This window comes from Euprymna scolopes, chromosome 46 (genome assembly GCF_053919585.1).
Source record: "Euprymna scolopes isolate OS-2025 chromosome 46, ASM5391958v1, whole genome shotgun sequence".
Taxonomy (NCBI): Eukaryota; Metazoa; Mollusca; class Cephalopoda; order Sepiida; family Sepiolidae; genus Euprymna; species Euprymna scolopes.
This window is the reverse complement of record NC_136527.1, coordinates 84763739-84773931: the sequence shown is the minus strand read 5'-3', so window position 1 is coordinate 84773931 and position 10193 is coordinate 84763739. Positions and strand designations below refer to the sequence as shown.

Sequence of the window (10193 nt, the reverse complement as noted above, 5' to 3'; positions counted from 1 at the left end):
ATCAGCAGCAGCAGCAGCACATGAAAGAGCTGCTTATACAAGTCATAAAAAATAATGTGTTCACCGATAATAATGCATTTTAACAAAACTCTATATGGAATGCTATTGACAATTTCTGCTACAGAACTGAAGAAGGTAAATCATCTGAAGCTTATTTTTGTCCGTATGAAAATTTTTTAGTATCAACTGCAAACATATACAGTGTACAGTGATGATCATATTTATTGGCACGGTAAAATAAAAGTTAAATTTTGTCAAATAAATTCTACAAAAAGGGATTAAATTAAAGAAAATAACAAAGTATATTATGTATTTTTAACTGGCCTTTCCGATGCAGCAATCGGATTTTAGAAAAAATAAATAACAAAGGAACAACAAACATAATTGCAAAAAATCATGGCTTTTCTTTTACTTATGTGGGATTCTGTAATAATTACTGTTAAATAAATATTTATGTAAAATAAGTAAAAAGAAAGAAAAAATTTAAGACAAATAAAAAAAATAGCTAAATACAATTTTTTTAAAGGCTAAACTGCTTTTTAAGAGCCAAATTCGCAAAATCTGGCCATAAAAGGGGCAATCTAGCATTCGAATTAAAATCAATTCAAACAATAAAAAAAATGTCATTTTCTTTTGTTCGTTGTCTGTTAAAATGTTAAAATATTGCAATAAATAAAAAATAATAATTTTACACGTAATATTCACCAAAAATATCGTATCTATCTAAAAAATTTCTCATTTTATTTTCATTTTTTTAATTTTCTGCGAACTAGCTCTCTCGTCGCCATTTTTAAAACGTGAAACTCGTCGCTCGATGACAACATATACGTTAATTTTCCCCCCGGTAAGTATTTTATCATTATTATTTTATTATTATTTGTTGTTTCTTTAAAATATATTTAACAAACAACATATAATTTACTTTCTTCCCTGTATTTTATTATTATTTATTGTTTCTTTAAAATATATTTAACAAACAACATATAATTTACTTTCTTCCCTGTATTTTATTATTATTATTTGTTGTTCCTTTAAAATATATTTAACGAACGACATATAATTTACTTTCTTCTCTGTATTTTATTATTATTTGTTGTTTCTTTAAAATATATTTAACAAACGACATATAATTTACTTTCTTCCCTGTATTTTATTATTATTTGTTGTTTCTTTAAAATATATTTAACAAACGACATATAATTTACTTTCTTCCTTGTATTTAATTATTATTATTTGTTGTTTCTTTAAAATATATTTAACAAACAACATATAATTTACTTTCTTCTCTGTATTTTATTATTATTTGTTGTTTCTTTAAAATATATTTAACAAACAACATATAATTTACTTTCTTCCCTGTATTTTATTATTATTATTTGTTGTTTCTTTAAAATATATTTAACGAACGACATATAATTTACTTTCTTCTCTGTATTTTATTATTATTTATTGTTTCTTTAAAATATATTTAACAAACGACATATAATTTACTTTCTTCCCTGTATTTTATTATTATTATTTGTTGTTTCTTTAAAATATATTTAACAAACGACATATAATTTACTTTCTTCTCTGTATTTTATTATTATTTGTTGTTTCTTTAAAATATATTTAACAAACAACATATAATTTACTTTCTTCCCTGTATTTTATTATTAGTTGTTGTTTCTTTAAAATATATTTAACAAACAACATATAATTTACTTTCTTCCCTGTATTTTATTATTAGTTGTTGTTTCTTTAAAATATATTTAACAAACAACATATAATTTACTTTCTTCCCTGTATTTTATTATTATTTGTTGTTTCTTTAAAATATATTTAACAAACAACATATAATTTACTTTCTTCTCTGTATTTTATTATTATTTGTTGTTTCTTTAAAATATATTTAACAAACAACATATAATTTACTTTCTTCCCTGTATTTTATTATTAGTTGTTGTTTCTTTAAAATATATTTAACAAACGACATATAATTTACTTTCTTCCCTGTATTTTATTATTATTTGTTGTTTCTTTAAAATATATTTAACAAACGACATATAATTTACTTTCTTCCTTGTATTTTATTATTATTTGTTGTTTCTTTAAAATATATTTAACAAACGACATATAATTTACTTTCTTCCCTGTATTTTATTATTATTATTTGTTGTTTCTTTAAAATATATTTAACAAACAACATATAATTTACTTTCTTCCCTGTATTTTATTATTATTTGTTGTTTCTTTAAAATATATTTAACAAACGACATATAATTTACTTTCTTCCCTGTATTTTATTATTATTTGTTGTTTCTTTAAAATATATTTAACAAACGACATATAATTTACTTTCTTCTCTGTATTTTATTATTATTTGTTGTTTCTTTAAAATATATTTAACAAACGACATATAATTTACTTTCTTCCCTGTATTTTATTATTATTTGTTGTTTCTTTAAAATATATTTAACAAACGACATATAATTTACTTTCTTCCTTGTATTTAATTATTATTATTTGTTGTTTCTTTAAAATATATTTAACAAACAACATATAATTTACTTTCTTCTCTGTATTTTATTATTATTTGTTGTTTCTTTAAAATATATTTAACAAACAACATATAATTTACTTTCTTCCCTGTATTTTATTATTATTATTTGTTGTTTCTTTAAAATATATTTAACGAACGACATATAATTTACTTTCTTCTCTGTATTTTATTATTATTTATTGTTTCTTTAAAATATATTTAACAAACGACATATAATTTACTTTCTTCCCTGTATTTTATTATTATTATTTGTTGTTTCTTTAAAATATATTTAACAAACGACATATAATTTACTTTCTTCTCTGTATTTTATTATTATTTGTTGTTTCTTTAAAATATATTTAACAAACAACATATAATTTACTTTCTTCCCTGTATTTTATTATTAGTTGTTGTTTCTTTAAAATATATTTAACAAACAACATATAATTTACTTTCTTCCCTGTATTTTATTATTAGTTGTTGTTTCTTTAAAATATATTTAACAAACAACATATAATTTACTTTCTTCCCTGTATTTTATTATTATTTGTTGTTTCTTTAAAATATATTTAACAAACAACATATAATTTACTTTCTTCTCTGTATTTTATTATTATTTGTTGTTTCTTTAAAATATATTTAACAAACAACATATAATTTACTTTCTTCCCTGTATTTTATTATTAGTTGTTGTTTCTTTAAAATATATTTAACAAACGACATATAATTTACTTTCTTCCCTGTATTTTATTATTATTTGTTGTTTCTTTAAAATATATTTAACAAACGACATATAATTTACTTTCTTCCTTGTATTTTATTATTATTTGTTGTTTCTTTAAAATATATTTAACAAACGACATATAATTTACTTTCTTCCCTGTATTTTATTATTATTATTTGTTGTTTCTTTAAAATATATTTAACAAACAACATATAATTTACTTTCTTCCCTGTATTTTATTATTATTTGTTGTTTCTTTAAAATATATTTAACAAACGACATATAATTTACTTTCTTCCCTGTATTTTATTATTATTTGTTGTTTCTTTAAAATATATTTAACAAACGACATATAATTTACTTTCTTCCCTGTATTTTATTATTATTTGTTGTTTCTTTAAAATATATTTAACAAACGACATATAATTTACTTTCTTCCCTGTATTTTATTATTAGTTGTTGTTTCTTTAAAATATATTTAACAAACAACATATAATTTACTTTCTTCCCTGTATTTTATTATTGTTTGTTGTTTCTTTAAAATATATTTAACAAACAACATATAATTTACTTTCTTCCCTGTATTTTATTATTATTTGTTGTTTCTTTAAAATATATTTAACAAACAACATATAATTTACTTTCTTCCTTGTATTTTATTATTATTTGTTGTTTCTTTAAAATATATTTAACAAACAACATATAATTTACTTTCTTCCCTATATTTTATTATTATTTGTTGTTTCTTTAAAATATATTTAACAAACAACATATAATTTACTTTCTTCCCTGTATTTTATTATTATTTGTTGTTTCTTTAAAATATATTTAACAAACGACATATAATTTACTTTCTTCCCTGTATTTTATTATTATTTGTTGTTTCTTTAAAATATATTTAACAAACGACATATAATTTACTTTCTTCCCTGTATTTTATTATTATTTGTTGTTTCTTTAAAATATATTCGATGATTCGTTACATTACATTTTTAACGATTTTATTTTTATTAATGTCATCAGTTATTTTCTTACAGATAAATTTATGTTATTGAAGTTTGTTTAGGCAGATTTTCCGTTTAATTGTACAAATAGCCTCGAACCCTGTTATAAAAAAAACGGACACGTTGGGTCGACACCGATATACAAGTTTGTTTACGTAAAATGTATTTTAGATTAACCACGTTGTTTAACAAATAAAATAATTAAATATGTTTTTTTTTAATAATTCAAAATTTAAAACGTTGAACAATACAAATAATACGCTGTTTTACAAAAAAAGAGAGAAATAATGAAAGACGAAGTTTTAAAATGATTAAATGTGTTTTATTTTATAATTTAAAATTGTTGGGAAAAAAAAGTCATATCACCAAGAGTAGCTAACCTGAAGTGAGGTTGCGGAAAAAATACAATCTTCTTCGCGACCTTCTTCTCAGGTCTTGTAACCACAGTAACATAAAAAAAAATAATGAATGACTCTTCACAAAGGAGGAAGGTTTTTATAACAATTTACCTTACTCCATTAGCATAAATAACCACAATGCTATTGTTCTTCTTGATTGTTGGAAGACCATCCTCACCTCCGGCAGCTACACTCAGGTAAGCTATGTATTATTTACCACACTCTCCCAACAAAAGAAAAAAAAAAAAAGAAAAGTGCATTTTATATATATCTTCATAAAAAAAACTAAGTTAGCGTGACCCTGCAGGGGGACTAACAGGTGCTAGGCCTCAGTCAAGGGCCACCTGGAGGTAACAGTGGTTCAGGGTAACCTCATTCTGTCCCTTAGCCTAGGCCCCGCTGTCGGTTGTAGTTTATAGTCCTACCCAAGACTACTTCTATTGATCGGGTAACAGACTAGGTCTACCCCTTCGTCTCCTTTGAGGTGCACAATCACTGCAGTACCATTTCTGTCTAGCGGGTGGAGCCAAGTCAATTCCAACACACTCAAAATGATACCACTCATCACAGGAATCGCAGCATATCATATCTTGGTTCCCTGGAGGTCTATTGCAGGCAGGACACAACCAAATGGTGCCATCTCCTTCCGAAAATGAACTAGAGGATTTCTGGTTTTTACTGCTACCTGCAGGAACAGGCGAGGATGCACCCGCCTGATTTGGTTCACTTTCCCCAAGATCATCATCAGATTGTGAAATTTCTATTGGATATAAATTCTTCAGTGAATGGACGTTCACCACACCATCGCCCTGTCTGACACGAGCTGTCCTCACCACTCAATCTTGTCCTGGGAGAACCTCAAGTATAGTACCCAACATCCAAAAGGGTCGTGGTTTTAAAGGGCTCTTGACCAAGACTACATCATTTCTTTTAATGCGATTCTGAAATGGTATCCGAGATCTTCCTGGCATCCTTCCTCTAAGATCCAGGAGGTACTCCTTGTACCACAGTTCTCTAAATCTTGACAACCATTCATTTCGTAATCCAATCGTCTCGATCAACCTTCTCCGGCTGGGAGGAACCATGGTGGAGAGATCATCTCTTCCCAACGGTACCAATAGACCAGGGCTTTTATTGGGTCTAATAAACATATTGGGTGTGATAATCATTGGTTGCCTGTCAGCGGACTCTTGATAAGTAAGGGGCCTGTTGTTTACAGCCCGCTGAATATCTGAGACAATAGTTAGGAAGGTATAATAATCTACCTTACCCCTACCAATAACCTTGTATAGGCAAGATTTTAAAGTCTTGATGCTACGCTCCCATACACCTCCAACTCAGGGGGAAAATAGAGGAATTGTCTCCCACTTAATGTTACATGACCCAAATTTGGCCTGGTAGTCCTGGAAAAGACAAAGGCGCTTAAACAGTCTTCCACTATCCAGAAAGGTTTTTGCGTTGTCGCTGAGAATTGACTCTGGAACACCATGTGCATTAGTAAATCTGACTAGAGCCTGAAAAAAGGACAATATACTCATGTCAGGCACCACCTCTATATGCACTGCTCTTACACTCAAACAAGTGAACAACAACAGATACATTTTTTCTCACTGTTACCCTCCTTCACCCAAAAATGTCCTGTGTAGTCCATTCCAGTATTCCTATAAGGAACCTCAAATTCGACACGAGAAGTTGGTAGATTGGCCATGTTCTCAGGCAGTACCGGCCTAGAAATTGTATCTTTTACACCTTGTGCAGGAATTCAGGGCATTTTTGACTGCCTGCCTCCTTTGAGGCACCCAGTATCCTTGACATCTCAATTCCGTTAAGGTTGATCCTGTACCCAGATGGGAACATTTAAGATGGCAGTCTAATATTACAAGTCGGGTCAGGTGATGATTCTTGCCCAGCAACAAGGGATTCTTAACTTCATAAGAAAACTGAGAAGACCTGTCCAGCCGTCCATGCGAGCGGATCAACCCTTCCTCATCCAGAAAAAGATCTAGTGCTCGAACACGATTAGGTGCAGGCTTTACCATAGGATTCCGCAGGCAATTCAATTCAGCCACACATTCCTGCTGTTGAGAACATTTTCTAAAGTAAATAGCGTCTTTCTTGTTGTAGTTGTCTTCCCTTTTCCTCATCAAGCCGATTAATCGGAAGACTAAAGAAGTTACCCTCAACAAACGGGTAAACGTAGAGAACCGCCGCATGGAGATCACCGAAGCACACTCCTCATCCACAATCACCGCAAAATTTGTTGATGAACGAACAATCTGCTGGCACCTATCATCAAGACAGGGCAACTCCTGCTCCGGCCAAGTCAAGACCCCACCGCGCAACCAAGAAGGGCCATGGTACCAAAAGTCAAAGTTGTCTTGGAACTTCCTTATCGTTAATCCACGAGTGATCAAGTCAGCCGGGTTTTCGGTGGTAGAAACATACCTAAAGGTCGGCCTGATGCCGTAATTCGTTTCCAAATCCAAGCTCATTAGCAGCACATCCTTTAACCTGTTTCTAGCAAAGATGCTTTTACTAGTCATCGTTTCTGATAAAATCCATGACAATACTACTTGTGCATCTGTTACCACACACAACCTAGAAGGGCGGACACCCTTGCATCCTACCAAGATAGTGGGAAAACACTTCAGAGCAAGAAATACCGCCATTAGTTCTAAAGTTGGTAATGTCTTATCCTTCACTGGAGCCACTCGTGCTTTGGCAAAGATCAATGCAGAATTGTTGTCCTGAACATAGTAGGCTGCAAATCCATATGCTTCTTTAGAAGCGTCACAAAACAGGTATAACTCTCCAGTTCGGTTCCCGTCATGAGCCTGTCTGCAGAAATGCATGTCACTCAATTTAGATAAGTCTTCTGCCAGGTTCCTCCAAGAAGACTGAAACTCTGGAGAGACTTCCTCATCCCATTGCACGCCTCGCTTCCATAATTCTCCCACCAAAATCCTACTCCTTATAGTCACAGGCAGGCAAAGAGATAAGGGATCAAATACCTTTGCTGATTCCGAAAGGATTCGCCTCTTAGTAGATGCACTCGGATTACACTTAACAGGAGCAGTGCGGAGCTTTTCTGAAATAGGATCATACCGGTACCCGAGCACCATCTCCCATCTGGCCTCATGAGTACTCAATGTACCATCTTTCCTCATCTCCTCCCTAAGGCTGTCGCAGTTTGAGTTACAGGACTGCACCACAAATCCACCTTCCTGCAACCGCCTCCTAACCTGGGAATACAGCCTTACAAGCTTTGCTGGGGCAGACTCAGTAACCACCACGTTGTCGACATAGAATTGGTTCTCCATCGCAACTCGACATTCATCAAAGGGATATTGGGCTGCATGAAACATCAAGATACTTCCCAATATAAAGGGACTCGAGGTGAACCCGAAAATCAATGTGGCATAGCGGAAATATCGAAGGCGATCACCATCCTTCACAAAAAAACAGAACCTGTTCTTGTCTGCCTCCAGTGCAAGGCGAACCATCAAGAAAGCTTTCCTGATGTCTGCAATCAAGACAAACTTATTCGATCTAAAAGACATCAACAGGTCCAACATATCTCCTGTCATATTCACACCAGAGTATGCAGCCTCGTTAAGAGAGGCAGAGTTACCGACCTTCAAGCTACAGTTAAATACAGGCCTGATTTTAGTAGTAGCTGCCGGATCCGTCTTGAAAACTGGCCGATGAGGCACCCATACATAGTCCACAAAATTTTGAGGATCCACCTGTATTTCCTCTATGATACCGTCTTGTAGCTGCTGAAGGAATACATCTACATACTCCTGGTACAGCCCCTTCTTCTCCAGGCTCCTGACCACACGATCCAAAACGTGCAAAGCAATAGCATGATTGGAAGGAACCAGAGCCAGCTTATCTGCATGCCAGGGTAATTGCACATGATATTTACCATCCCTGAATATTATAGATTCCTGGAACTGCCGAATCATACCCTGATCATATCCTGAAATCTCTTCTCCGTCCTGAATGCCCAATGACTCAATGCTGAACATTTTCTCTAATCCTCTTTCCACATCGCTAGAGGGAAAGACATCCACCCAGGGGTCCGCATAGGTAGGGTCGGCTTCCAGGATGAAGCAAACATGCGATGATTCCACTTGGGGAGTATTCTCCATCACTGCACTGAACAACGTATAATCTCTTGAAATAGGGGCAGGATTTGTAGAAAAAAAAGTGTCCACCCCACCAAAGGGAATCAAACCAGCAGGAACAGAGAAAGCCCGACCCCCCAAACAAGGCACCAACTGTAAGGGGCCCAAATGTTGCACCAGATCCAGACCCATAATTCCACTTATAGCCACCGCATCAGTGCCAGATTCAAATTGCCCAGCCAGAGAACATCCAGTTCGCTTGAATTCCTCCAACAGCAAATGCCAATTTTTTAGATATAAGGATAGGTCCAATGAGTTGGCAACCAGTACCGAAAGTGCCCCACATGACCAGACCCCAAGTCCACATCCAATTTCACCTCTCTGTATACTTGCTCACATTCTCCGAGAAGTGTAGTCAGCCTCAAATGACAATCCAAACCGTCAGAACTCAAGGAACCCAAGGAGTGCAAGACATCACCAGACAAATACGTTCTGCCACTGCCAGTATCCAATAGGCAGTTTACAGAGATGGTTCTTCCTCCTCGACTGAAGGTAACACAAATCAGAGGAGGTAGTTTACTCGAGTAACCAGAAGGAGCCTGACAATCTGAATCTATGCGGAAAGAAACATCTCTGGTTGTAGTGGCTCTAGATTTTGAAACGGTTACCCGAGAATTGTTTCGATGGATATCCGAAGAACCAGGCAACCCGCTGCCTTTAATTAGCAAGCGTTTAATAGCCTCACTGGTGTCTCGCATTAAAACAGACAGAGAAGGAATTCTAGAGCCACATAACTGTATAAGCTCTCCCTTCAATGCTCTCGGAAATTTCAAAAAAAGTATTTTGGCCATTAATCGGGCCCCTGCAGAACCATCCTCAGAGAAATCACAATCGAGAGAGCTGGCCAGTTCTTCCAGAATGGAAGCTGTTCTGCAGATGAAACTACCAAGATCCTCATAAGAATTTTCCCCCTTGGGGGAGAAATCGATAATATCTTGGAATATCTTATCAATGATGTCACTCACATCTAAATATTCTCGTTTCAATACTGCCAGTGCTTGCTGATAATTTGTATTGATGCAACTTAAGTGATTAATCAGCAGCAGAGGTCTCCCAGACAGAGAGCATTTTAAAAAGTTTAACTTTTCTGCGTCATTTACCATGCCTGCTGCACAATTTTCAAATCGAGATAAGAAATTGTAAAAACTCATTCTATCGTTTTCCATTTCACGACCACTGAACGTTGGTCCAGTGATTTGAACTTGAGGAAGTCTAACAGTGAATGATGAATTAGCTCTATCCGTAGAAGGTTCAGGTGTATAAGGAAGGGAAGGTCGCTCCGAATAGCCACTAGCCTCTGGAGGATGTAACAAGAGTGAGAGATCTTCTAATTCCTTCCGTAAATTCAGCTGG

At 33.3% G+C, this 10193-nt stretch overlaps 1 protein-coding gene across 2 annotated transcripts in view; it reads left to right on the top strand.

The window, feature by feature from the left end:
* The first annotated feature begins 698 nt into the window (after positions 1-698).
* Positions 699-10193, top strand: part of LOC145270477 (uncharacterized) — a 32612-nt gene continuing 23117 nt past the window's right edge. The window contains exon 1 of one of the 2 annotated variants that reach the window (XM_080126145.1): positions 699-844. The gene's annotated coding sequence lies outside the window, so the exon portion shown is untranslated. The remainder of the gene's footprint in view (positions 845-10193) is intronic. The other variant, XM_080126146.1, reaches the window with a different exon arrangement.